Below are 22,508 nucleotides of genomic sequence, written 5' to 3'. Positions count from 1 at the left end.
GAAAATACCTCTTAACTTACTTTAGATAAAAACTAACAAAGCGATGCAAAAAAACTTCATTTTAAAAAGTTTTTCAACAGTTAAAGCTTACAGCACCTGGTATTCCCAGGAGGTCTCCCATCCAAGTACTAACCAGGCCCAAGCCTTCTTAGCTTCCGAGATCAGACGAGACCGGGCGTTCTTGGGCTGGTATGGCCGTAAGCAATCTCTGCTTGAAAATCTTGGACTTTAAACAACCTAGGCTTGAAAACATATCACAGAGTGAAAATACCTCTTAACTTACTTTAGATAAAAACTAACAAAGCGATGCAAAAAAACTTCATTTTAAAAAGTTTTTCAACAGTTAAAGCTTACAGCACCTGGTATTCCCAGGAGGTCTCCCATCCAAGTACTAACCAGGCCCAAGCCTTCTTAGCTTCCGAGATCAGACGAGACCGGGCGTTCTTGGGCTGGTATGGCCGTAAGCAATCTCTGCTTGAAAATCTTGGACTTTAAACAACCTAGGCTTGAAAACATATCACAGAGTGAAAATACCTCTTAACTTACTTTAGATAAAAACTAACAAAGCGATGCAAAAAAACTTCATTTTAAAAAGTTTTTCAACAGTTAAAGCTTACAGCACCTGGTATTCCCAGGAGGTCTCCCATCCAAGTACTAACCAGGCCCAAGCCTTCTTAGCTTCCGAGATCAGACGAGACCGGGCGTTCTTGGGCTGGTATGGCCGTAAGCAATCTCTGCTTGAAAATCTTGGACTTTAAACAACCTAGGCTTGAAAACATATCACAGAGTGAAAATACCTCTTAACTTACTTTAGATAAAAACTAACAAAGCGATGCAAAAAAACTTCATTTTAAAAAGTTTTTCAACAGTTAAAGCTTACAGCACCTGGTATTCCCAGGAGGTCTCCCATCCAAGTACTAACCAGGCCCAAGCCTTCTTAGCTTCCGAGATCAGACGAGACCGGGCGTTCTTGGGCTGGTATGGCCGTAAGCAATCTCTGCTTGAAAATCTTGGACTTTAAACAACCTAGGCTTGAAAACATATCACAGAGTGAAAATACCTCTTAACTTACTTTAGATAAAAACTAACAAAGCGATGCAAAAAAACTTCATTTTAAAAAGTTTTTCAACAGTTAAAGCTTACAGCACCTGGTATTCCCAGGAGGTCTCCCATCCAAGTACTAACCAGGCCCAAGCCTTCTTAGCTTCCGAGATCAGACGAGACCGGGCGTTCTTGGGCTGGTATGGCCGTAAGCAATCTCTGCTTGAAAATCTTGGACTTTAAACAACCTAGGCTTGAAAACATATCACAGAGTGAAAATACCTCTTAACTTACTTTAGATAAAAACTAACAAAGCGATGCAAAAAAACTTCATTTTAAAAAGTTTTTCAACAGTTAAAGCTTACAGCACCTGGTATTCCCAGGAGGTCTCCCATCCAAGTACTAACCAGGCCCAAGCCTTCTTAGCTTCCGAGATCAGACGAGACCGGGCGTTCTTGGGCTGGTATGGCCGTAAGCAATCTCTGCTTGAAAATCTTGGACTTTAAACAACCTAGGCTTGAAAACATATCACAGAGTGAAAATACCTCTTAACTTACTTTAGATAAAAACTAACAAAGCGATGCAAAAAAACTTCATTTTAAAAAGTTTTTCAACAGTTAAAGCTTACAGCACCTGGTATTCCCAGGAGGTCTCCCATCCAAGTACTAACCAGGCCCAAGCCTTCTTAGCTTCCGAGATCAGACGAGACCGGGCGTTCTTGGGCTGGTATGGCCGTAAGCAATCTCTGCTTGAAAATCTTGGACTTTAAACAACCTAGGCTTGAAAACATATCACAGAGTGAAAATACCTCTTAACTTACTTTAGATAAAAACTAACAAAGCGATGCAAAAAAACTTCATTTTAAAAAGTTTTTCAACAGTTAAAGCTTACAGCACCTGGTATTCCCAGGAGGTCTCCCATCCAAGTACTAACCAGGCCCAAGCCTTCTTAGCTTCCGAGATCAGACGAGACCGGGCGTTCTTGGGCTGGTATGGCCGTAAGCAATCTCTGCTTGAAAATCTTGGACTTTAAACAACCTAGGCTTGAAAACATATCACAGAGTGAAAATACCTCTTAACTTACTTTAGATAAAAACTAACAAAGCGATGCAAAAAAACTTCATTTTAAAAAGTTTTTCAACAGTTAAAGCTTACAGCACCTGGTATTCCCAGGAGGTCTCCCATCCAAGTACTAACCAGGCCCAAGCCTTCTTAGCTTCCGAGATCAGACGAGACCGGGCGTTCTTGGGCTGGTATGGCCGTAAGCAATCTCTGCTTGAAAATCTTGGACTTTAAACAACCTAGGCTTGAAAACATATCACAGAGTGAAAATACCTCTTAACTTACTTTAGATAAAAACTAACAAAGCGATGCAAAAAAACTTCATTTTAAAAAGTTTTTCAACAGTTAAAGCTTACAGCACCTGGTATTCCCAGGAGGTCTCCCATCCAAGTACTAACCAGGCCCAAGCCTTCTTAGCTTCCGAGATCAGACGAGACCGGGCGTTCTTGGGCTGGTATGGCCGTAAGCAATCTCTGCTTGAAAATCTTGGACTTTAAACAACCTAGGCTTGAAAACATATCACAGAGTGAAAATACCTCTTAACTTACTTTAGATAAAAACTAACAAAGCGATGCAAAAAAACTTCATTTTAAAAAGTTTTTCAACAGTTAAAGCTTACAGCACCTGGTATTCCCAGGAGGTCTCCCATCCAAGTACTAACCAGGCCCAAGCCTTCTTAGCTTCCGAGATCAGACGAGACCGGGCGTTCTTGGGCTGGTATGGCCGTAAGCAATCTCTGCTTGAAAATCTTGGACTTTAAACAACCTAGGCTTGAAAACATATCACAGAGTGAAAATACCTCTTAACTTACTTTAGATAAAAACTAACAAAGCGATGCAAAAAAACTTCATTTTAAAAAGTTTTTCAACAGTTAAAGCTTACAGCACCTGGTATTCCCAGGAGGTCTCCCATCCAAGTACTAACCAGGCCCAAGCCTTCTTAGCTTCCGAGATCAGACGAGACCGGGCGTTCTTGGGCTGGTATGGCCGTAAGCAATCTCTGCTTGAAAATCTTGGACTTTAAACAACCTAGGCTTGAAAACATATCACAGAGTGAAAATACCTCTTAACTTACTTTAGATAAAAACTAACAAAGCGATGCAAAAAAACTTCATTTTAAAAAGTTTTTCAACAGTTAAAGCTTACAGCACCTGGTATTCCCAGGAGGTCTCCCATCCAAGTACTAACCAGGCCCAAGCCTTCTTAGCTTCCGAGATCAGACGAGACCGGGCGTTCTTGGGCTGGTATGGCCGTAAGCAATCTCTGCTTGAAAATCTTGGACTTTAAACAACCTAGGCTTGAAAACATATCACAGAGTGAAAATACCTCTTAACTTACTTTAGATAAAAACTAACAAAGCGATGCAAAAAAACTTCATTTTAAAAAGTTTTTCAACAGTTAAAGCTTACAGCACCTGGTATTCCCAGGAGGTCTCCCATCCAAGTACTAACCAGGCCCAAGCCTTCTTAGCTTCCGAGATCAGACGAGACCGGGCGTTCTTGGGCTGGTATGGCCGTAAGCAATCTCTGCTTGAAAATCTTGGACTTTAAACAACCTAGGCTTGAAAACATATCACAGAGTGAAAATACCTCTTAACTTACTTTAGATAAAAACTAACAAAGCGATGCAAAAAAAATTCATTTAAAAAGTTTTTCAACAGTTAAAGCTTACAGCACCTGGTATTCCCAGGAGGTCTCCCATCCAAGTACTAACCAGGCCCAAGCCTTCTTAGCTTCCGAGATCAGACGAGACCGGGCGTTCTTGGGCTGGTATGGCCGTAAGCAATCTCTGCTTGAAAATCTTGGACTTTAAACAACCTAGGCTTGAAAACATATCACAGAGTGAAAATACCTCTTAACTTACTTTAGATAAAAACTAACAAAGCGATGCAAAAAAAATTCATTTAAAAAGTTTTTCAACAGTTAAAGCTTACAGCACCTGGTATTCCCAGGAGGTCTCCCATCCAAGTACTAACCAGGCCCAAGCCTTCTTAGCTTCCGAGATCAGACGAGACCGGGCGTTCTTGGGCTGGTATGGCCGTAAGCAATCTCTGCTTGAAAATCTTGGACTTTAAACAACCTAGGCTTGAAAACATATCACAGAGTGAAAATACCTCTTAACTTACTTTAGATAAAAACTAACAAAGCGATGCAAAAAAACTTCATTTAAAAAGTTTTTCAACAGTTAAAGCTTACAGCACCTGGTATTCCCAGGAGGTCTCCCATCCAAGTACTAACCAGGCCCAAGCCTTCTTAGCTTCCGAGATCAGACGAGACCGGGCGTTCTTGGGCTGGTATGGCCGTAAGCAATCTCTGCTTGAAAATCTTGGACTTTAAACAACCTAGGCTTGAAAACATATCACAGAGTGAAAATACCTCTTAACTTACTTTAGATAAAAACTAACAAAGCGATGCAAAAAAACTTCATTTAAAAAGTTTTTCAACAGTTAAAGCTTACAGCACCTGGTATTCCCAGGAGGTCTCCCATCCAAGTACTAACCAGGCCCAAGCCTTCTTAGCTTCCGAGATCAGACGAGACCGGGCGTTCTTGGGCTGGTATGGCCGTAAGCAATCTCTGCTTGAAAATCTTGGACTTTAAACAACCTAGGCTTGAAAACATATCACAGAGTGAAAATACCTCTTAACTTACTTTAGATAAAAACTAACAAAGCGATGCAAAAAAACTTCATTTTAAAAAGTTTTTTCAACAGTTAAAGCTTACAGCACCTGGTATTCCCAGGAGGTCTCCCATCCAAGTACTAACCAGGCCCAAGCCTTCTTAGCTTCCGAGATCAGACGAGACCGGGCGTTCTTGGGCTGGTATGGCCGTAAGCAATCTCTGCTTGAAAATCTTGGACTTTAAACAACCTAGGCTTGAAAACATATCACAGAGTGAAAATACCTCTTAACTTACTTTAGATAAAAACTAACAAAGCGATGCAAAAAAAATTCATTTAAAAGTTTTTTCAACAGTTAAAGCTTACAGCACCTGGTATTCCCAGGAGGTCTCCCATCCAAGTACTAACCAGGCCCAAGCCTTCTTAGCTTCCGAGATCAGACGAGACCGGGCGTTCTTGGGCTGGTATGGCCGTAAGCAATCTCTGCTTGAAAATCTTGGACTTTAAACAACCTAGGCTTGAAAACATATCACAGAGTGAAAATACCTCTTAACTTACTTTAGATAAAAACTAACAAAGCGATGCAAAAAAACTTCATTTTAAAAAGTTTTTCAACAGTTAAAGCTTACAGCACCTGGTATTCCCAGGAGGTCTCCCATCCAAGTACTAACCAGGCCCAAGCCTTCTTAGCTTCCGAGATCAGACGAGACCGGGCGTTCTTGGGCTGGTATGGCCGTAAGCAATCTCTGCTTGAAAATCTTGGACTTTAAACAACCTAGGCTTGAAAACATATCACAGAGTGAAAATACCTCTTAACTTACTTTAGATAAAAACTAACAAAGCGATGCAAAAAAACTTCATTTTAAAAAGTTTTTCAACAGTTAAAGCTTACAGCACCTGGTATTCCCAGGAGGTCTCCCATCCAAGTACTAACCAGGCCCAAGCCTTCTTAGCTTCCGAGATCAGACGAGACCGGGCGTTCTTGGGCTGGTATGGCCGTAAGCAATCTCTGCTTGAAAATCTTGGACTTTAAACAACCTAGGCTTGAAAACATATCACAGAGTGAAAATACCTCTTAACTTACTTTAGATAAAAACTAACAAAGCGATGCAAAAAAACTTCATTTTAAAAAGTTTTTCAACAGTTAAAGCTTACAGCACCTGGTATTCCCAGGAGGTCTCCCATCCAAGTACTAACCAGGCCCAAGCCTTCTTAGCTTCCGAGATCAGACGAGACCGGGCGTTCTTGGGCTGGTATGGCCGTAAGCAATCTCTGCTTGAAAATCTTGGACTTTAAACAACCTAGGCTTGAAAACATATCACAGAGTGAAAATACCTCTTAACTTACTTTAGATAAAAACTAACAAAGCGATGCAAAAAAAATTCATTTAAAAAGTTTTTCAACAGTTAAAGCTTACAGCACCTGGTATTCCCAGGAGGTCTCCCATCCAAGTACTAACCAGGCCCAAGCCTTCTTAGCTTCCGAGATCAGACGAGACCGGGCGTTCTTGGGCTGGTATGGCCGTAAGCAATCTCTGCTTGAAAATCTTGGACTTTAAACAACCTAGGCTTGAAAACATATCACAGAGTGAAAATACCTCTTAACTTACTTTAGATAAAAACTAACAAAGCGATGCAAAAAAAATTCATTTTAAAAAGTTTTTCAACAGTTAAAGCTTACAGCACCTGGTATTCCCAGGAGGTCTCCCATCCAAGTACTAACCAGGCCCAAGCCTTCTTAGCTTCCGAGATCAGACGAGACCGGGCGTTCTTGGGCTGGTATGGCCGTAAGCAATCTCTGCTTGAAAATCTTGGACTTTAAACAACCTAGGCTTGAAAACATATCACAGAGTGAAAATACCTCTTAACTTACTTTAGATAAAAACTAACAAAGCGATGCAAAAAAAATTCATTTTAAAAAGTTTTTCAACAGTTAAAGCTTACAGCACCTGGTATTCCCAGGAGGTCTCCCATCCAAGTACTAACCAGGCCCAAGCCTTCTTAGCTTCCGAGATCAGACGAGACCGGGCGTTCTTGGGCTGGTATGGCCGTAAGCAATCTCTGCTTGAAAATCTTGGACTTTAAACAACCTAGGCTTGAAAACATATCACAGAGTGAAAATACCTCTTAACTTACTTTAGATAAAAACTAACAAAGCGATGCAAAAAAAATTCATTTCAAAAAGTTTTTCAACAGTTAAAGCTTACAGCACCTGGTATTCCCAGGAGATCTCCCATCCAAGTACTAACCAGGCCCGAGCCTTCTTAGCTTCCGAGATCAGACGAGACCGGGCGTTCTTGGGCTGGTATGGCCGTAAGCAATCTCTTCTTGAAAATCTTGGACTTTAAACAACCTAGGCTTGAAAACATATCACAGAGTGAAAATACCTCTTAACTTACTTTAGATAAAAACTAACAAAGCGATGCAAAAAAAATTCATTTCAAAAAGTTTTTCAACAGTTAAAGCTTACAGCACCTAGTAATTCCCAGGAGGTCTCCCATCCAAGTACTAACCAGGCCCAAGCCTTCTTAGCTTCCGAGATCAGACGAGACCGGGCGTTCTTGGGCTGGTATGGCCGTAAGCAATCTCTGCTTGAAAATCTAGGACTTTAAACAACCTAGGCTTGAAAACATATCACAGAGTGAAAATACCTCTTAACTTACTTTAGATAAAAACTAACAAAGCGATGCAAAAAAACTTCATTTAAAATTTTTTTCAACAGTTAAAGCTTACAGCACCTGGTATTCCCAGGAGGTCTCCCATCCAAGTACTAACCAGGCCCAAGCCTTCTTAGCTTCCGAGATCAGACGAGACCGGGCGTTCTTGGGCTGGTATGGCCGTAAGCAATCTCTGCTTGAAAATCTTGGACTTTAAACAACCTAGGCTTGAAAACATATCACAGAGTGAAAATACCTCTTAACTTACTTTAGATAAAAACTAACAAAGCGATGCAAAAAAAATTCATTTAAAAATTTTTTTCAACAGTTAAAGCTTACAGCACCTGGTATTCCCAGGAGGTCTCCCATCCAAGTACTAACCAGGCCCAAGCCTTCTTAGCTTCCGAGATCAGACGAGACCGGGCGTTCTTGGGCTGGTATGGCCGTAAGCAATCTCTGCTTGAAAATCTTGGACTTTAAACAACCTAGGCTTGAAAACATATCACAGAGTGAAAATACCTCTTAACTTACTTTAGATAAAAACTAACAAAGCGAATGCAAAAAAACTTCATTTTAAAAAGTTTTTCAACAGTTAAAGCTTACAGCACCTGGTATTCCCAGGAGGTCTCCCATCCAAGTACTAACCAGGCCCAAGCCTTCTTAGCTTCCGAGATCAGACGAGACCGGGCGTTCTTGGGCTGGTATGGCCGTAAGCAATCTCTGCTTGAAAATCTTGGACTTTAAACAACCTAGGCTTGAAAACATATCACAGAGTGAAAATACCTCTTAACTTACTTTAGATAAAAACTAACAAAGCGATGCAAAAAAACTTCATTTTAAAAAGTTTTTCAACAGTTAAAGCTTACAGCACCTGGTATTCCCAGGAGGTCTCCCATCCAAGTACTAACCAGGCCCAAGCCTTCTTAGCTTCCGAGATCAGACGAGACCGGGCGTTCTTGGGCTGGTATGGCCGTAAGCAATCTCTGCTTGAAAATCTTGGACTTTAAACAACCTAGGCTTGAAAACATATCACAGAGTGAAAATACCTCTTAACTTACTTTAGATAAAAACTAACAAAGCGATGCAAAAAAAATTCATTTCAAAAAGTTTTTCAACAGTTAAAGCTTACAGCACCTGGTAATTCCCAGGAGGTCTCCCATCCAAGTACTAACCAGGCCCAAGCCTTCTTAGCTTTCGAGATCTGACGAGACCGGGCGTTCTTGGGCTGGTATGGCCGTAAGGATTCTCTGCTTGAAAATCTTGGACTTTAAACAACCTAGGCTTGAAAACATATCACAGAGTGAAAATACCTCTTAACTTACTTTAGATAAAAACTAACAAAGCGATGCAAAAAAAATTCATTTCAAAAAGTTTTTCAACAGTTAAAGCTTACAGCACCTGGAATTCCCAGGAGGTCTCCCATCCAAGTACTAACCAGGCCCGAGCCTTCTTAGCTTCCGAGATCAGACGAGACCGGGCGTTCTTGGGCTGGTATGGCCGTAAGCAATCTCTTCTTGAAAATCTTGGACTTTAAACAACCTAGGCTTGAAAACCTATCACAGAGTGAAAATACGTCTTAACTTACTTTAGATAAAAACTAACAAAGCGATGCAAAAAAAATTCATTTCAAAAAGTTTTTCAACAGTTAAAGCTTACAGCACCTAGGTATTCCCAGGAGGTCTCCCATCCAAGTACTAACCAGGCCCAAGCCTTCTTAGCTTCCGAGATCAGACGAGACCGGGCGTTCTTGGGCTGGTATGGCCGTAAGCAATCTCTGCTTGAAAATCTTAGGACTTTAAACAACCTAGGCTTGAAAACATATCACAGAGTGAAAATACCTCTTAACTTACTTTAGATAAAAACTAACAAAGCGATGCAAAAAAAATTCATTTAAAAAGTTTTTCAACAGTTAAAGCTTACAGCACCTGGTATTCCCAGGAGGTCTCCCATCCAAGTACTAACCAGGCCCAAGCCTTCTTAGCTTCCGAGATCAGACGAGACCGGGCGTTCTTGGGCTGGTATGGCCGTAAGCAATCTCTGCTTTAAAATCTTGGACTTTAAACAACCTAGGCTTGAAAACATATCACAGAGTGAAAATACCTCTTAACTTACTTTAGATAAAAACTAACAAAGCGATGCAAAAAAAATTCATTTAAAAATTTTTTTCAAGAGTTAAAGCTTACAGCACCTGGTATTCCCAAGAGGTCTCCGATCCAAGTACTAACCAGGCCCAAGCCTTCTTAGCTTCCGAGATCAGACGAGACCGGGCGTTCTTGGGCTGGTATGGCCGTAAGCAATCTCTTCTTGATAATCTTGGACTTTAAACAACCTAGGCTTGAAAACATATCACAGAGTGAAAATACCTCTTAACTTACTTTAGATAAAAACTAACAAAGCGATGCAAAAAAAATTCATTTAAAATTTTTTTTCAAGAGTTAAAGCTTACAGCACCTGGTATTCCCAAGAGGTCTCCGATCCAAGTACTAACCAGGCCCAAGCCTTCTTAGCTTTCGAGATCTGACGAGACCGGGCGTTCTTGGGCTGGTATGGCCGTAAGCAGTCTCTGCTTGAAAATCTTGGACTTTAAACAACCTAGGCTTGAAAACATATCACAGAGTGAAAATATCTCTTAACTTACTTTAGATAAAAACTAACAAAGCGATGCAAAAAAAATTCATTTTCAAAAAGTTTTTCAACAGTTAAAGCGTACAGCACCTGGAATTCCCAGGAGGTCTCCCATCCAAGTACTAACCAGGCCCAAGCCTTCTTAGCTTCCGAGATCAGACGAGACCGGCCGTTCTTGGGCTGGTATGGCCGTAAGCAATCTCTCCTTGAAAATCTTGGACTTTAAACAACCTAGGCTTGAAAACATATCACAGAGTGAAAATACCTCTTAACTTACTTTAGATAAAAACTAACAAAGCGATGCAAAAAAACTTCATTTTAAAAAGTTTTTCAACAGTTAAAGCTTACAGCACCTGGTATTGCCAGGAGGTCTCCCTTCCAAGTACTAACCAGGCCCAAGCCTTCTTAGCTTCCGAGATCTGACGAGACCGGGCGTTCTTGGGCTGGTATGGCCGTAAGCAATCTCTGCTTGAAAATCTTGGACTTTAAACAATCTAGGCTTGAAAACATATCACAGAGTGAAAATACCTCTTAACTTACTTTAGATAAAAACTAACAAAGCGATGCAAAAAAAATTCATTTAAAAAAGTTTTTCAACAGTTAAATCTTACAGCACCTGGAATTCCCAGGAGATCTCCCATCCAAGTACTAACCAGGCCCAATCCTTCTTAGCTTCCGAGATCTGACGAGACCGGGCGTTCTTGGGCTGGTATGGCCGTAAGCAATCTCTGCTTGAAAATCTTGGACTTTAAACAACCTAGGCTTGAAAACATATCACAGAGTGAAAATATCTCTTAACTTACTTTAGATAAAAACTAACAAAGCGATGCAAATAAAATTCATTTCAAAAAGTTTTTCAACAGTTAAAGCTTACAACACCTGGAGTTCCCAGGAGGTCTCCCAACCAGGCCCAAGCCTTCTTAGCTTTCGAGATCAGACGAGACCGGGCGTTCTTGGGCTGGTATGGCCTTAAGCAATCTCTTCTTTAAAATCTTGGACTTTAAACAACTGTCAGAGTTAAACCTTGTTCTAACACATATTAAATAACTGGAGAAGGAAGACACGAAGCAGGTCGAGTTCGTTTACTTGCAAGGAGAGCTATCAGAAACACACCCACAGGTTGCCTCCAACAGCTCTGTGGTTTCTGACGTGCCTCCTCTTTTTATTCAATACAGGGTGATACAATCAGACGTCAGATGGGTTTGTCCCGAACATAGAAATTCGTAGAACTTCACTGTTGTTTATCTCATGATTGGTGGTCTCCTTCTTTTTCCATCTGCAAGTTCTCCGTTCGCTGTTTTCCCAGATCCCGCCAGGTCTCGGTCACCTCGCCCCGGCGACTTTGTGTTGCAACACTTCTCTTGTTCCTCGGTTTCTCTTCCAAGCAGCTAATGATTAATGCTGATGTCATTTAGATGTTAACATTACAAATACAGATGTTGGCTAGTGTTTAATATAGCTGATGTTTTCCAAAGGTTAACATTCCAAATACAGAAGTAATACTAAAAGATGATTGCATGATAACTTATATACATTTTCCAACATTTCCCTCCTGTTTATCATGTAATTGACTCTTTTTGTTACTTTCCCCAATAGTCGCTTCCTTCAGGATTTTTAACTATTAGTTCATAAACAGAGCAATACATTTTACACACGGAGTTAGTGGCTCTCATTCTTGTAGAAAGATTCTTGGAACAGCTGGCTCAGCTGCAAGTCGCTGAGGTCTATTGAATCTTCCAAAAGCGGGTATTCCTGTGCTTCATCAGTTTTCTTAGTTGATAAGGCCGCGGTTATGAGGCGGTTCACAAGGCTGCGCAGACAAGGAACACAACAACATCCACACAAGGTCAGAATTGCAACAAAAACAGCTACAGATACTAAAACAGATTGGATTAGGGCTTTGTATTTCCCAAAGACACTCATCCAGGAATCCCACATGGAAGTTTCCACTCCCGAATGTTCTTTCATCTTCCGGTTGAGGGAGCGCAGGCCGTCGATGGCCAGTGTCAGACTGCCTCCTGCAGCTGTGTTGTTTGGGATGAATGAGCAGCATTGCTCTCCAAACATGACGCAAACTCCGCCCTTTTCCGCCAAAAGCATATCTAACGCAATCCTGTTCTGAAATGCCATGAGGGAAGTGGCTGACAATTGCCCATGCACGGCCTCAAAACCGTCTTGTGTCCAATTACCTAATTTTTGAACATTGTAGTGGATGTAGTTGATTCTGTCTACGTTCTTGTTAATTGTACACCACCTGCATAAGACTGATTCCAAACCCGCAGCTATTTGATTTGCTATTTTATATTCGTCAGGCACCCCCTGGGAACTCCAATTGCATCTATGTATGTTGGATCAGTTAGCTTCTCCCAGGGCAGGGTTGACCGCTTCATCCTGTGCCAGTCTGCAGGTGCCAGGCTGTTTAATTTGAACAACAGATTAGTTACATTTGTTGGATAAATGGATACTGGTAATAAAAGTGTTACTAAGGCTCACAGTCCGGTAGTATCTGAGGGTAATTGATCGAACAACATTTTTCCTCCACACCACCACCATAAGTCCCTTTGAGACAGCGGGTTAAAATAAGTCCCCACATTTTGTACCGTATAACACCAATCTCTCGGTGTCCCTTCTCCTAGTAGGTTCTGTCTTCCCATTATATAGATACATGTGAAATTTCCTTGTGTTATTTTACTGGAGAAGATAGGTTTCACTTGTTCTTTTTAGTGTGGCTCTCACGGTTGTAGGCCTGGTCCCATTCTGCTTTTCTCTACCCCTTTCTTTATCTTCTTGCCACTATACTGCTATTGTTATCATTACACAAATCACTACCACGCACGCTTTTTGATACCGTCTATAATCCTTCATTTCTGCCAACCTTTTTTTTTTTTTTTTCCTTCTGCCTCTTCTAGGATTGGTGGCTGTAAAGTGTTCTTCACTGACTTTCGGGTCTACCCAGATTCTACACGTCTGAGTCCACCCTATTATCAGACTTTTGCTCACCTTTCCCGTCGGCAGGGTTAGCAGAAATGACCTGTTTACAATGCGACTGATGTATCCAAGTTCCTCTTTCCGTTATTTTAACAGCCGTTGGTGTCGTCAGGATCATTTGGTATGGCCCATCCCACTTCGGTGAGTGCCAGTGCTTCCGCTTTATGCTTTTTACGAGCACCCAGTCTCCGGGCTCCACCAATGGAAGATCCTGCTGAGAAATAGGGAATTCATCATCAGGATTACTCTGTTTTTTCGTTTCTAGCATTAGTCTGCCAGTGACACATCTTCCTCTGTTTCCCATTGGTTTTTAAAGTAAGGTAATCTATATGGTCTTCCAAATAAAGTCTCATAGGGAGTTAAGCCGGACGTGCTAGTAATATTGATGTATAGTTTTACCAGCTCTAAACATTGAGTCCATGGTCGATGCGTTTCTTCCATGCATTTTTTCAACCTGTTTTTAATTGTGCCATTCATTCGCTCCACCAGCCCCGCGCTTTGTGGATGGTAGCTGCAATGGTTTTTTAGATTAATGTGAAACATTTTTCCAATATTGGTTACCATCTGATTCACAAAATGTGTCCCGTTGTCGCTATATTTTCTCTGGTATTCCGTAGCGTGAGATAATGTCTTTACACAAGGCTTTTGCTACCGTTAGCGCGTCTGGATGTTTGGTTGGAAATAATTCTACCCATTTAGAGAATGCGTCAATAATGACTAAACAGTACTCTTTCCCCTCACTTTTGTTCAGTTGGATAAAATCCATGTGTATGACCTGAAATGGATATTGTGGCTTGGGGAACTGGCCACGCTTTGGTCTTAAGTTTCCTTGAGCATTATGTTTGGCACATATCAAACATGTTCTACAGAAGTTTTTTGAAAATGAGCTAAACCCATATGCCGTGAAATGTTGTTGTATTAGTCCTACCATCCCTCCTGTTGAGACATGAGATTTCCCATGGCTCAATATAGCAGCCCATTTAAACATATTCTTTGGTAGGATTGGTTTCCCCAGGGGTCAAATGTATATCTTGTCGTGGATTGAAGCCCCATGTTTCACCCACGTATCTATCTCATGTGGTGTGCTTTGTTGTTGCATGTCAATGAGAATGTCAGGAGAAATGATTTGGACTTGGTCAGTAACAAACACATGTATGGTTTTTTCAGCGGCCTGCTTTGCAGTGCGGTCAGCAAAGGCATTACCGTGTGAAATTGTGTCTTTGGAATTAGTGTGAGCTGCACACTTACATATGGCTACTTTAGCGGGTAGGTGCACAGCTTTTAGCAATTCTCGTAATAATTGAGCATGAGTCACTGGCTTGCCGGTTGAAGTAACCATTCCCCGGTTGTGCCAATACTGAGCAAATGTGTGTACTGTTGCAAATGCATATTGACTGTCAGTATAAATGGTGACGTCTTTTCCTTTCATTAGTTTACAGGCCTCTGTTAGAGCGACAATCTCGGCGGCCTGTGCTAAAAATGAGGATGGCAAGTGTTCTGCTTTGAGTACGGTGTCTAATGTCACAACAGCATAACCCGTCAGTGTTTTGCCCAGGTCATTTTTCTTAGAAGAGCCATCAACAAACACTATCTCACCCTGAGGCAATGGTTGGTCACTTAAATCTAATCTAGATTTGGCTGTATATTCTGCGAGTGCTTGGCAGTCGTGTTGTTCTCCGTCACCCGGCAAAGGTAACAATGTGGCTGGGTTCAGTGTGGTGCAACGTTCGATGGTGAGGTGGGGCTGTGACAGCAACGTCGCCATGCAGGAGAGGTGCCTTGCAGGGGATAAAAAGATCATGTTGGTTTGCAGTAGCAAAGCCGCCACTGCATGTGGGACCTTAAGGGTCAATGGATGGAATAAAACTATTCCAGCACTTACCTCTACTGCCATTGACGCTGCTATGACCGCCCTCACACAGTGTGGCAATGCGCAAGCAACATAATCCAATTTCGATGAGAAGTAAGCAATTGGTCTCAAATTGTCTCCATGTTGCTGGGTGAGAACAGATGTCATGTACTTGTCTTTACAGTCCACCATTTGTATAAATGGTTTACTATAGTTTGGCAAGGCTAGAGCTAAACTGGAGGTCAGCGCCTGTTTGATATCACAAAAAGCTTTTTCTGCTTCTGACGTCCAGTTTAGCGGTGATGTCATTTTTAGGTTTTCGGAGTAAATTAAGGCGGTGAGTGGGGAAGTAATTTCAGCGTAATTTGGCACCCAGCTTCTACAGTAATTGGTCAAGCCTAAGAATGACATCATCTGTTTTTTAGTGATTGGTTTAGGCGCCTGTAGGACTGCTGTCTTTCGTTCTTCCAGAATAGTTCTGCCCCCTGCACTGAGGTGGTGACCCAGATACTTTACTTGTGGTTTCCATAGTTGCAATTTGTTTTTGCTAACTTTGTGCCCCTCCTTAGCCAAATGAATTAAGAGGGCCACAGTGTCTTCTTTACATACTTCCAGGCTTGGAGAAGCCAGTAGTATGTCATCAACGTAAAGTAAAATCTGGCTTCCCCCTGGTGGTTGAAATTTGGACATGCAGGCATGCATGGCTTGTGAATATATAGTGGGGCTTTCACAATAGCCTTGGGGAAGTCTAGTGTAGGTGTAACGCTTTCCTTGAAATGTAAAAGCAAACCAAAATTGACTGTCTATGTCTATGGGAATGGAGAAAAAGGCATTGCTAATGTCAACCACAGTGAAGGCTTGAGCGTCAGCTCTTAAAGAATTTAGCAGTGTGTGTGGATCGGGCACACACGGAGGTCGCTGGATTACTGCAGCATTTACTGCTTGCAGATCTTGCACCATTCTCCATCCTACTGAGGGAGCTTGCTTTTTCACAGGAAATATGGGTGTGTTACACGGGGAATCATTGCATTCAACGATAACCCCAGCTTTTTGTAGATCACGTATAACCGGTGTGATGCCCTGTAATGCATCAGGTTTGAGAGGGTACTGCTTAATGCAAGGACGATATTCAGTTTTGGGTCTGATTTGTACTGGTAAAATGCCTTTAATCAGTCCAACATCAGACGGTCCTTGTGACCACAATGATTGGGGAATTTGAGCCAGTTGTGATTCGTCCTCTTCAGTGAGCAAAAAATTTCACTGGTTCCTGGAGTTCATATGAACTCCAGCCTTGGTCTGTATTGTCCAATACAGCCATTTTCTGGTGAAGCCTGTTTGTGCACTATATTCCATCCTGTCACCCAGGTTGGTCCAGTCCCTTGCACTGTCACCTTGTTGCACGATGTTACCTAATGACTTCCAGCTCCTCTCTCTGCTTTTATACAGTGAGATGTGAGGCGGGTACCATCCGCGGAGCATCGCCCGAAGTGGTGTAGGTAAAGTGACCTCTGCCACCACGTTACCTTGGCCATCAGAGTAGACATAAGGTACGACAATAGCCATTGGCATGAGTCGTGACAGCTTGTTCTCGTATGTCGAATCAGGTCCTGGAGAATTTTTATACCACATGGTGACATGTAGTTCATCTGAGGACATAGGTTCCATGCCTGTAATGTGTGGCTGATAGCTTGCCAACTGTCCTCCCACCTTTAACAATTCGGTCCCCACTTTATGGGGGTCACTATCAGAGATGTCAAGTGTGTAGTAAAAATTTGGAGTGCCTCTTCCTTCCAAAGGGAAAAGGTCCCCTCTCTGCAGTTCGGCTCTGCGTTTGATTACCAGTCTCCCGTCGGGTGTGGAGACAAGTGCCAAGCCAAGTTTGAGCAGGCCATCTCTTCCTAACAAATTAACAGGACATTCTGGCATAAAAAGGATGGACATTTGACATGATATGCCCTCAGGATCCCTTACCCAAACTGGTTTAGAAGCAGTAACTATTGTCTTACCCCCGTTAGCTGACCGGACTATTACTACCTCATCACTCACTTCACTACAGGGTACGTGTTCCTTGCATGTAGTTCGGCATGCCCCAGAGTCACAGAGGAATACAATTTCTTCCCCATTTACCAGTAAGGCTATTTCTAGTCTTTCTTGATTTAAAGAGAAAATTTCTTCCAAATTTAAATCCACGAGTTTCCTCATTGGCCTGTGCCGTGTGCTCTGAGTCATGCAGTTTCCCCCCTAGTCATGCTGAATTGGCTCCTGGCCCTGTTGGACAATCCCTGGCAAGATGCCCAGACTTCCCGCAGGACCAGCAGCCTGCTCCCAATCGGCTACGTGGTCTCCACCCTCGACTCTGGATGCCCCCGCCTCTCCCTGCTCTGTCTCTCTGGAAGCGTCCTCTCTGTCTCATTCTGCCTCTGCCTTCTTGATAAAATGCGTCTTCACTCCCCCCGACATCTCCCCAAAAGGTGTCAGTTTTCTTTTTTGTGGATTTATCTACTGCTTTCTTAGTTCTGATTAATTTATCTATGTGTGCGGCGTGGTCTAGGTACTCTTCCAATGTCTTAGTGGGCAGCCCTATCATATGTTTGTCTACCCAATTACGCACCCCGTCTTTTGACCCACTATGCAAGGCATTTTTAAGTTGTTGACGATACACTCCTTCAGGCCCACCTTCATCCACAAGACCACTATGCTGTTTGAAGACCTTCTCCATTCTAACTTTATAATCCTCAAACTTCTCATCCTCCTCCTGCTTCACTCTCCCAATTTCACTATAGTTTGCTCTCTTCCTATACTTTTCCCGAATCCTATTTAACAAAGCTAACGTTTTGTCTGTTAACTCTTCCTCCTCCTGACCCAGGGGTTCACCGTTCGTTGCTAATGGTGACCAGTTACCCTCTACATGGTGCCAGTCCTGCCCCATTGCTTGCATATATATTTGTTGCACTTCAACACCGTTCAAATGGTAAGACCTTCGAATCGCCTCCATGTCTCCCTTAAACTTTTCTATATCCTCTAGGAGTCACGCCTTCTACCACCTTTTTTATATCTTTCTGAGTCCAGGTCTGATATACTAGGATGGTACGAGACTGCTCATCGTCACTTGGATTAGGGTTGGCCACTTCTATAAGGGGATATTGATCCCCCTCTTGTAAATTTTGCATTTTGTGGGGACTGTCCCAAACCTTGCCCAAGGTTTTAGACCAGGGTCTTACTTCCCCTCGAGATCGAGTATGCGGTGTTGGGGAGTAGGCGCCAGGATTATAAGCAGGGGGGTTTTCTTCTTCAAATTTAGGTATCTCAGGATACAGTAAGTTCGTAGGAGCTGGTGGTAATGTGAGAGGCTGTGGCGTTGATTCCATCGCCCCCTCCCCTTCTGCTCCTCTCTCCTGAGCTGCGCTCACCCCTCCCCTACGGCTCCCTCTGGTTACAGACTCGTCGTCCTCCTTACGATGAAACAGGACGGCGCCTTCAGTTTTTTTAACAATGGGTACCTCCTCCCCCTCGCTCTTCGCTCTCGCTGTAGCTTCCCTGGCCTGTCTATCCCTTCTCTCTCCTTCTTCTCGTTTCCCCGCTATCTTTATCCATTGCATTAACTCGTCAACACCTTCTTTCTTCATCTCTTTTTCTTTATTTTTACATTTTAACTTAATGGCCCCCTGTAACTCTACCCCGCTTCTTATCCTTAATTGCCCTTCCTCCTTTTATCTATTTAATGGTTCAACGTAGGCTTTGTTAATTGGTTCAACATATTTCCAATCTTTACATTTTAAGGACTCTTTTGGTTCTGGTTTGCTGGATCCTTTACCCATTTTGACTTAAATTTAGACCAGTGGTTTTGTGTACCTAGGGTATCCTAAGACACTGGTGTTCAGATCACAGGACAGTGTTAAAATACCTCTCGTGGTGTATTCAACTTCTACCTCAAATGTTTTGGGGTGTGAATACCTTGCGTAACGCTTCCACAAGAGTCACTGTTCAATTTCCTGTGAATTTTACATGGAGTGTCGGTCTAGCGACTTTCACTCCCTTTCATCCACACAAGCACTCCGCATGCGCGCTCTCATACACCTGTATGAGTTTTACACAACTTTTTTTTTTTTTTTTTTTTTTTTCTTATTGAACGTTCCTTTTACCAGGGCAGAGGGGTCCGTTTCCCCGCGGATTTTAACCCTTTATGGGAGGAGTCCGCCCTCCCCGCAGAATTTAACTGCTACCTAGCAGAGGAGTCTGCACCTCCCCACGGAACTTAACTGCCACCTGTCACCTGCCAGAGTCTAGAATACCCAGGGTTTGTTTAAGTAACCTCTTGTTACTTCAGTTACCTCTTGTAACTTCTTTTTATGTAACCTCTTGTTACCATACCATTCATACCTTTTGAATAAAAGTCAACCTACCCCGTGACTCTTCTCCTGGAATTCCTTCAACCCTCCGGAGCCCAGCAGGCGGTCGGCCCTCCAGTCCCCAAAGGGGTATTCTACTGACCCTTGGGGGTCAGCCTCGGCCGAGGTTTCTTTGCTGGCGTCCACCGTCCCGGCCACTGGGATCCGGGGGTCTCTTGGAATCCGGCTCGAAGGACCAATTAAATGTCAGAGTTAAACCTTGTTCTAACACTTATTAAATAACTGGAGAAGGAAGACACGAAGCAGGCCGAGTTCGTTTACCTGCAAGGAGAGCTGTTGGAGGCAACCTGTGGGTGTGTTTCTGATAGCTCTCCTTGCAAGTAAACGAACTCGACCTGCTTCGTGTCTTCCTTCTCCAGTTATTTAATAAGTGTTAGAACAAGGTTTAACTCTGACAACTCAAAGCGATGCAAATAAAATTCATTTCAAAAAGTTTTTCAACAGTTAAAGCTTACAACACCTGGAGTTCCCAGGAGGTCTCCCAACCAGGCCCAAGCCTTCTTAGCTTTCGAGATCAGACGAGACCGGGCGTTCTTGGGCTGGTATGGCCGTAAGCAATCTCTGCTTGAAAATCTTGGACTTTAAACAACCTAAGCTTGAAAACATATCACAGAGTGAAAATACCTCTTAACTTACTTTAGATAAAAACTAACAAAGCGATGCAAAAAAAAATAAATTTAAAATTTTTTTTCAACAGTTAAAGCTTACAGCACCTGGTATTCCCAGGAGGTTTCCCATCCAAGTACTAACCAGGCCCAAGCCTTCTTAGCTTCCGAGATCAGACGAGACCGGGCGTTCTTGGGTTGGTATGGCCTTAAGCAATCTCTTCTTTAAAATCTTGGACTTTAAACAACCTAGGCTTGAAAACATATCACAGAGTGAAAATACCTCTTAACTTACTTTAGATAAAAACTAACAAAGCGATGCAAAAAAAATTCATTTCAAAAAGTTTTTCAACAGTTAAAGCTTACAGCACCTGGAATTCCCAGGAGGTCTCCCATCCAAGTACTAACCAGGCCCAAGCCTTCATAGCTTCCGAGATCAGACGAGACCGGGCGTTCTTGGGCTGGTATGCCGTAAGCTATCTCTGCTTGAAAATCTTGGACTTTAAACAACCTAGGTTTGAAAACATATCACAGAGTGAAAATACCTCTTAACTTACTTTAGATAAAAACTAACAAAGCGATGCAAAAAAAATTCATTTCAAAAAGTTTTTCAACAGTTAAAGCTTACAGCAACTGGAATTCCCAGGAGGTCTCCCATCCAAGTACTAACCAGGCCCAAGCCTTCTTAGCTTCCGAGATCAGACGAGACCGGGCGTTCTTGGGCTGATATGGCCGTAAGCAATCTCTGCTTGAAAATCTTGGACTTTAAACAACCTAGGCTTGAAAACATGTCACAGAGTGAAAATACCTTTTAACTTACTTTAGATAAAAACTAACAAAGCAATGCAAAAAAACTTCATTTTAAAAAGTTTTTCAACAGTTAAAGCTTACAGCACCTGGTATTCCCAGGAGGTCTCCCATCCAAGTAGAAACCAGGCCCAATCCTTCTTAGCTTTCGAGATCTGACGAGACCGGGCGTTCTTGGGCTGGTATGGCCGTAAGCAGTCTCTGCTTAAAAATCTTGGACTTTAAACAACCTAGGCTTGAAAACATATCACAGAGTGAAAATATCTCTTAACTTACTTTAGATAAAAACTAACAAAGCGATGCAAAAAAAATTCATTTCAAAAAGATTTTCAACAGTTAAAGCTTACAGCACCTGGAATTCCCAGGAGGTCTCCCATCCAAGTACTAACCAGGCCCAAGCCTTCTCAGCTTCCGAGATCAGACGAGACCGGGCGTTCTTGGGCTGGTATGGCCGTAAGCAATCTCTCCTTGAAAATCTTGGACTTTAAACAACCTAGGCTTGAAAACATATCACAGAGTGAAAATACCTCTTAACTTACTTTAGATAAAAACTAACAAAGCGATGCAAAAAAACTTCATTTAAAAAAGTTTTTCAACAGTTAAAGCTTACAGCACCTGGTATTCCCAGGAGGTCTCCCTTCCAAGTACTAACCATGCCGAAGCCTTCTTAGCTTCCGAGATCTGACGAGACCGGGCGTTCTTGGGCTGGTATGGCCGTAAGCAATCTCTGCTTGAAAATCTTGGACTTTTAACAACCTAGGCTTGAAAACATATCACAGAGTGAAAATACCTCTTAACTTACTTTACATAAAAACTAACAAAGCGATGCAAAAAAAATTCATTTAAAATTTTTTTTCAACAGTTAAAGCTTACAGCACCTGGTATTCCTAGTTGGTCTCCCATCCAAGTACTAACCAGGCCAAGCCTTCTTAGCTTCCGAGATCAGACGAGACCGGCGTTCTTGGGCTGGTACGGCCGTAAGCAATGTCTGCTTGAAAATCTTGGACTTTAAACAACCTAGGCTTGAAAACATATCACAGAGTGAAAATATCTCCTAACTTACTTTAGATAAAAACTAACAAAGCGATGCAAAAAAAATTCATTTTAAAACTTTTTTAAACAGTTAAAGCTTACAGCACCTGGTATTCCCAGGAGGTCTCCCATCCAAGTACTAACCAGGGCCAAGCCTTCTTAGCTTCCGAGATCAGACGAGACTGGGCGTTCTTGGGCTGGTATGGCCGTAAGCAATCTCTGCTTGAAAATCTTGGACTTTAAACAACCTAGGCTTAAAAACATATCACAGAGTGAAAATACCTCTTAACTTACTTTAGATAAAAACTAACAAAGCGATGCAAAAAAACTTCATTTTAAAAAGTTTTTCAACAGTTAAAGCTTACAGCACCTGGTATTCCCAGGAGGTCTACCTTCCAAGTACTAACCAGGCCAAAGCCTTCTTAGCTTTCGAGATCAGACGAGACCGGGCGTTCTTGGGCTGATATGGCCGTAAGCAATCTCTGCTTGAAAATATTGGACTTTAAACAACCTAGGCTTGAAAACATGTCACAGAGTGAAAATACCTTTTAACTTACTTTAGATAAAAACTAACAAAGCAATGCAAAAAAACTTCATTTTAAAAGGTTTTTCAACAGTTAAAGCTTACAGCACCTGGTATTCCCAGGAGGTCTCCCATCCAAGTACAAACCAGGCCCAATCCTTCTTAGCTTTCGAGATCTGATGAGACCGGGCGTTCTTGGGCTGGTATGGCCGTAAGCAGTCTCTGCTTGAAAATCTTGGACTTTAAACAACCTAGGATTGAAAACATATCACAGAGTGAAAATATCTCCTAACTTA

The 22,508-nt window shown here is 42.2% G+C and overlaps 43 non-coding genes and 8 pseudogenes across 43 annotated transcripts; all 51 read right to left on the bottom strand.

Moving 5' to 3' along the window:
- Positions 1-84: 84 nt before the first annotated feature.
- LOC114775722 (5S ribosomal RNA) lies at positions 85-203 on the bottom strand. Its single transcript, XR_003745209.1, has one exon. It is a non-coding gene; the product is annotated as a 5S ribosomal RNA (ribosomal RNA).
- A 144-nt stretch (positions 204-347) lies between these two features.
- On the bottom strand, positions 348-466 carry LOC114775721 (5S ribosomal RNA). The gene has a single exon (XR_003745208.1). It is a non-coding gene; the product is annotated as a 5S ribosomal RNA (ribosomal RNA).
- A 144-nt stretch (positions 467-610) lies between these two features.
- LOC114775720 (5S ribosomal RNA) lies at positions 611-729 on the bottom strand. The gene has a single exon (XR_003745207.1). It is a non-coding gene; the product is annotated as a 5S ribosomal RNA (ribosomal RNA).
- Positions 730-873: 144 nt separating this feature from the next.
- On the bottom strand, positions 874-992 carry LOC114775718 (5S ribosomal RNA). The gene has a single exon (XR_003745205.1). It is a non-coding gene; the product is annotated as a 5S ribosomal RNA (ribosomal RNA).
- A 144-nt stretch (positions 993-1,136) lies between these two features.
- On the bottom strand, positions 1,137-1,255 carry LOC114775717 (5S ribosomal RNA). The gene has a single exon (XR_003745204.1). It is a non-coding gene; the product is annotated as a 5S ribosomal RNA (ribosomal RNA).
- Positions 1,256-1,399: 144 nt separating this feature from the next.
- LOC114775716 (5S ribosomal RNA) lies at positions 1,400-1,518 on the bottom strand. The gene has a single exon (XR_003745203.1). It is a non-coding gene; the product is annotated as a 5S ribosomal RNA (ribosomal RNA).
- Positions 1,519-1,662: 144 nt separating this feature from the next.
- Positions 1,663-1,781, bottom strand: LOC114775715 (5S ribosomal RNA). Its single transcript, XR_003745202.1, has one exon. It is a non-coding gene; the product is annotated as a 5S ribosomal RNA (ribosomal RNA).
- A 144-nt stretch (positions 1,782-1,925) lies between these two features.
- Positions 1,926-2,044, bottom strand: LOC114775714 (5S ribosomal RNA). Its single transcript, XR_003745201.1, has one exon. It is a non-coding gene; the product is annotated as a 5S ribosomal RNA (ribosomal RNA).
- A 144-nt stretch (positions 2,045-2,188) lies between these two features.
- LOC114775910 (5S ribosomal RNA) lies at positions 2,189-2,307 on the bottom strand. Its single transcript, XR_003745342.1, has one exon. It is a non-coding gene; the product is annotated as a 5S ribosomal RNA (ribosomal RNA).
- Positions 2,308-2,451: 144 nt separating this feature from the next.
- LOC114775909 (5S ribosomal RNA) lies at positions 2,452-2,570 on the bottom strand. The gene has a single exon (XR_003745341.1). It is a non-coding gene; the product is annotated as a 5S ribosomal RNA (ribosomal RNA).
- A 144-nt stretch (positions 2,571-2,714) lies between these two features.
- On the bottom strand, positions 2,715-2,833 carry LOC114775908 (5S ribosomal RNA). Its single transcript, XR_003745340.1, has one exon. It is a non-coding gene; the product is annotated as a 5S ribosomal RNA (ribosomal RNA).
- A 144-nt stretch (positions 2,834-2,977) lies between these two features.
- On the bottom strand, positions 2,978-3,096 carry LOC114775907 (5S ribosomal RNA). The gene has a single exon (XR_003745339.1). It is a non-coding gene; the product is annotated as a 5S ribosomal RNA (ribosomal RNA).
- A 144-nt stretch (positions 3,097-3,240) lies between these two features.
- On the bottom strand, positions 3,241-3,359 carry LOC114775906 (5S ribosomal RNA). Its single transcript, XR_003745338.1, has one exon. It is a non-coding gene; the product is annotated as a 5S ribosomal RNA (ribosomal RNA).
- Positions 3,360-3,503: 144 nt separating this feature from the next.
- LOC114775904 (5S ribosomal RNA) lies at positions 3,504-3,622 on the bottom strand. Its single transcript, XR_003745336.1, has one exon. It is a non-coding gene; the product is annotated as a 5S ribosomal RNA (ribosomal RNA).
- Positions 3,623-3,765: 143 nt separating this feature from the next.
- Positions 3,766-3,884, bottom strand: LOC114775903 (5S ribosomal RNA). Its single transcript, XR_003745335.1, has one exon. It is a non-coding gene; the product is annotated as a 5S ribosomal RNA (ribosomal RNA).
- A 143-nt stretch (positions 3,885-4,027) lies between these two features.
- On the bottom strand, positions 4,028-4,146 carry LOC114775902 (5S ribosomal RNA). The gene has a single exon (XR_003745334.1). It is a non-coding gene; the product is annotated as a 5S ribosomal RNA (ribosomal RNA).
- A 143-nt stretch (positions 4,147-4,289) lies between these two features.
- Positions 4,290-4,408, bottom strand: LOC114775901 (5S ribosomal RNA). The gene has a single exon (XR_003745333.1). It is a non-coding gene; the product is annotated as a 5S ribosomal RNA (ribosomal RNA).
- Positions 4,409-4,551: 143 nt separating this feature from the next.
- LOC114775900 (5S ribosomal RNA) lies at positions 4,552-4,670 on the bottom strand. The gene has a single exon (XR_003745332.1). It is a non-coding gene; the product is annotated as a 5S ribosomal RNA (ribosomal RNA).
- Positions 4,671-4,815: 145 nt separating this feature from the next.
- LOC114775899 (5S ribosomal RNA) lies at positions 4,816-4,934 on the bottom strand. The gene has a single exon (XR_003745331.1). It is a non-coding gene; the product is annotated as a 5S ribosomal RNA (ribosomal RNA).
- Positions 4,935-5,077: 143 nt separating this feature from the next.
- Positions 5,078-5,196, bottom strand: LOC114775898 (5S ribosomal RNA). Its single transcript, XR_003745330.1, has one exon. It is a non-coding gene; the product is annotated as a 5S ribosomal RNA (ribosomal RNA).
- Positions 5,197-5,340: 144 nt separating this feature from the next.
- Positions 5,341-5,459, bottom strand: LOC114775897 (5S ribosomal RNA). The gene has a single exon (XR_003745329.1). It is a non-coding gene; the product is annotated as a 5S ribosomal RNA (ribosomal RNA).
- Positions 5,460-5,603: 144 nt separating this feature from the next.
- Positions 5,604-5,722, bottom strand: LOC114775895 (5S ribosomal RNA). Its single transcript, XR_003745328.1, has one exon. It is a non-coding gene; the product is annotated as a 5S ribosomal RNA (ribosomal RNA).
- A 144-nt stretch (positions 5,723-5,866) lies between these two features.
- On the bottom strand, positions 5,867-5,985 carry LOC114775894 (5S ribosomal RNA). The gene has a single exon (XR_003745327.1). It is a non-coding gene; the product is annotated as a 5S ribosomal RNA (ribosomal RNA).
- A 143-nt stretch (positions 5,986-6,128) lies between these two features.
- Positions 6,129-6,247, bottom strand: LOC114775892 (5S ribosomal RNA). The gene has a single exon (XR_003745325.1). It is a non-coding gene; the product is annotated as a 5S ribosomal RNA (ribosomal RNA).
- Positions 6,248-6,391: 144 nt separating this feature from the next.
- On the bottom strand, positions 6,392-6,510 carry LOC114775891 (5S ribosomal RNA). The gene has a single exon (XR_003745324.1). It is a non-coding gene; the product is annotated as a 5S ribosomal RNA (ribosomal RNA).
- A 144-nt stretch (positions 6,511-6,654) lies between these two features.
- Positions 6,655-6,773, bottom strand: LOC114775890 (5S ribosomal RNA). The gene has a single exon (XR_003745323.1). It is a non-coding gene; the product is annotated as a 5S ribosomal RNA (ribosomal RNA).
- Positions 6,774-6,917: 144 nt separating this feature from the next.
- LOC114775779 (5S ribosomal RNA) lies at positions 6,918-7,036 on the bottom strand. The gene has a single exon (XR_003745264.1). It is a non-coding gene; the product is annotated as a 5S ribosomal RNA (ribosomal RNA).
- A 144-nt stretch (positions 7,037-7,180) lies between these two features.
- LOC114775795 (5S ribosomal RNA) lies at positions 7,181-7,300 on the bottom strand. Its single transcript, XR_003745279.1, has one exon. It is a non-coding gene; the product is annotated as a 5S ribosomal RNA (ribosomal RNA).
- A 143-nt stretch (positions 7,301-7,443) lies between these two features.
- Positions 7,444-7,562, bottom strand: LOC114775889 (5S ribosomal RNA). The gene has a single exon (XR_003745322.1). It is a non-coding gene; the product is annotated as a 5S ribosomal RNA (ribosomal RNA).
- Positions 7,563-7,706: 144 nt separating this feature from the next.
- LOC114775888 (5S ribosomal RNA) lies at positions 7,707-7,825 on the bottom strand. Its single transcript, XR_003745321.1, has one exon. It is a non-coding gene; the product is annotated as a 5S ribosomal RNA (ribosomal RNA).
- A 145-nt stretch (positions 7,826-7,970) lies between these two features.
- LOC114775887 (5S ribosomal RNA) lies at positions 7,971-8,089 on the bottom strand. The gene has a single exon (XR_003745320.1). It is a non-coding gene; the product is annotated as a 5S ribosomal RNA (ribosomal RNA).
- Positions 8,090-8,233: 144 nt separating this feature from the next.
- On the bottom strand, positions 8,234-8,352 carry LOC114775886 (5S ribosomal RNA). The gene has a single exon (XR_003745319.1). It is a non-coding gene; the product is annotated as a 5S ribosomal RNA (ribosomal RNA).
- A 144-nt stretch (positions 8,353-8,496) lies between these two features.
- Positions 8,497-8,616, bottom strand: LOC114775820 (uncharacterized; annotated as a pseudogene).
- Positions 8,617-8,760: 144 nt separating this feature from the next.
- LOC114775771 (5S ribosomal RNA) lies at positions 8,761-8,879 on the bottom strand. The gene has a single exon (XR_003745257.1). It is a non-coding gene; the product is annotated as a 5S ribosomal RNA (ribosomal RNA).
- Positions 8,880-9,023: 144 nt separating this feature from the next.
- On the bottom strand, positions 9,024-9,143 carry LOC114775785 (5S ribosomal RNA). The gene has a single exon (XR_003745270.1). It is a non-coding gene; the product is annotated as a 5S ribosomal RNA (ribosomal RNA).
- A 144-nt stretch (positions 9,144-9,287) lies between these two features.
- On the bottom strand, positions 9,288-9,406 carry LOC114775885 (5S ribosomal RNA). The gene has a single exon (XR_003745318.1). It is a non-coding gene; the product is annotated as a 5S ribosomal RNA (ribosomal RNA).
- A 144-nt stretch (positions 9,407-9,550) lies between these two features.
- Positions 9,551-9,669, bottom strand: LOC114775798 (5S ribosomal RNA). The gene has a single exon (XR_003745282.1). It is a non-coding gene; the product is annotated as a 5S ribosomal RNA (ribosomal RNA).
- A 144-nt stretch (positions 9,670-9,813) lies between these two features.
- LOC114775816 (5S ribosomal RNA) lies at positions 9,814-9,932 on the bottom strand. The gene has a single exon (XR_003745300.1). It is a non-coding gene; the product is annotated as a 5S ribosomal RNA (ribosomal RNA).
- Positions 9,933-10,077: 145 nt separating this feature from the next.
- On the bottom strand, positions 10,078-10,196 carry LOC114775802 (5S ribosomal RNA). Its single transcript, XR_003745286.1, has one exon. It is a non-coding gene; the product is annotated as a 5S ribosomal RNA (ribosomal RNA).
- A 144-nt stretch (positions 10,197-10,340) lies between these two features.
- On the bottom strand, positions 10,341-10,459 carry LOC114775809 (5S ribosomal RNA). Its single transcript, XR_003745293.1, has one exon. It is a non-coding gene; the product is annotated as a 5S ribosomal RNA (ribosomal RNA).
- A 144-nt stretch (positions 10,460-10,603) lies between these two features.
- LOC114775827 (uncharacterized) lies at positions 10,604-10,722 on the bottom strand (annotated as a pseudogene).
- Positions 10,723-19,946: 9,224 nt separating this feature from the next.
- Positions 19,947-20,065, bottom strand: LOC114775826 (uncharacterized; annotated as a pseudogene).
- A 144-nt stretch (positions 20,066-20,209) lies between these two features.
- LOC114775833 (uncharacterized) lies at positions 20,210-20,327 on the bottom strand (annotated as a pseudogene).
- A 144-nt stretch (positions 20,328-20,471) lies between these two features.
- On the bottom strand, positions 20,472-20,590 carry LOC114775807 (5S ribosomal RNA). The gene has a single exon (XR_003745291.1). It is a non-coding gene; the product is annotated as a 5S ribosomal RNA (ribosomal RNA).
- Positions 20,591-20,734: 144 nt separating this feature from the next.
- On the bottom strand, positions 20,735-20,853 carry LOC114775839 (uncharacterized; annotated as a pseudogene).
- A 144-nt stretch (positions 20,854-20,997) lies between these two features.
- LOC114775786 (5S ribosomal RNA) lies at positions 20,998-21,116 on the bottom strand. Its single transcript, XR_003745271.1, has one exon. It is a non-coding gene; the product is annotated as a 5S ribosomal RNA (ribosomal RNA).
- A 144-nt stretch (positions 21,117-21,260) lies between these two features.
- On the bottom strand, positions 21,261-21,379 carry LOC114775835 (uncharacterized; annotated as a pseudogene).
- Positions 21,380-21,523: 144 nt separating this feature from the next.
- On the bottom strand, positions 21,524-21,640 carry LOC114775862 (uncharacterized; annotated as a pseudogene).
- A 144-nt stretch (positions 21,641-21,784) lies between these two features.
- On the bottom strand, positions 21,785-21,903 carry LOC114775815 (5S ribosomal RNA). Its single transcript, XR_003745299.1, has one exon. It is a non-coding gene; the product is annotated as a 5S ribosomal RNA (ribosomal RNA).
- A 144-nt stretch (positions 21,904-22,047) lies between these two features.
- LOC114775844 (uncharacterized) lies at positions 22,048-22,166 on the bottom strand (annotated as a pseudogene).
- A 144-nt stretch (positions 22,167-22,310) lies between these two features.
- LOC114775814 (5S ribosomal RNA) lies at positions 22,311-22,429 on the bottom strand. The gene has a single exon (XR_003745298.1). It is a non-coding gene; the product is annotated as a 5S ribosomal RNA (ribosomal RNA).
- Between the last annotated feature and the right edge of the window lie 79 nt (positions 22,430-22,508).

The sequence above is a fragment of the Denticeps clupeoides genome, unplaced genomic scaffold (assembly GCF_900700375.1).
Source record: "Denticeps clupeoides unplaced genomic scaffold, fDenClu1.1, whole genome shotgun sequence".
Taxonomy (NCBI): Eukaryota; Metazoa; Chordata; class Actinopteri; order Clupeiformes; family Denticipitidae; genus Denticeps; species Denticeps clupeoides.
This window is presented reverse-complemented; position numbering and strand designations above follow the sequence as displayed.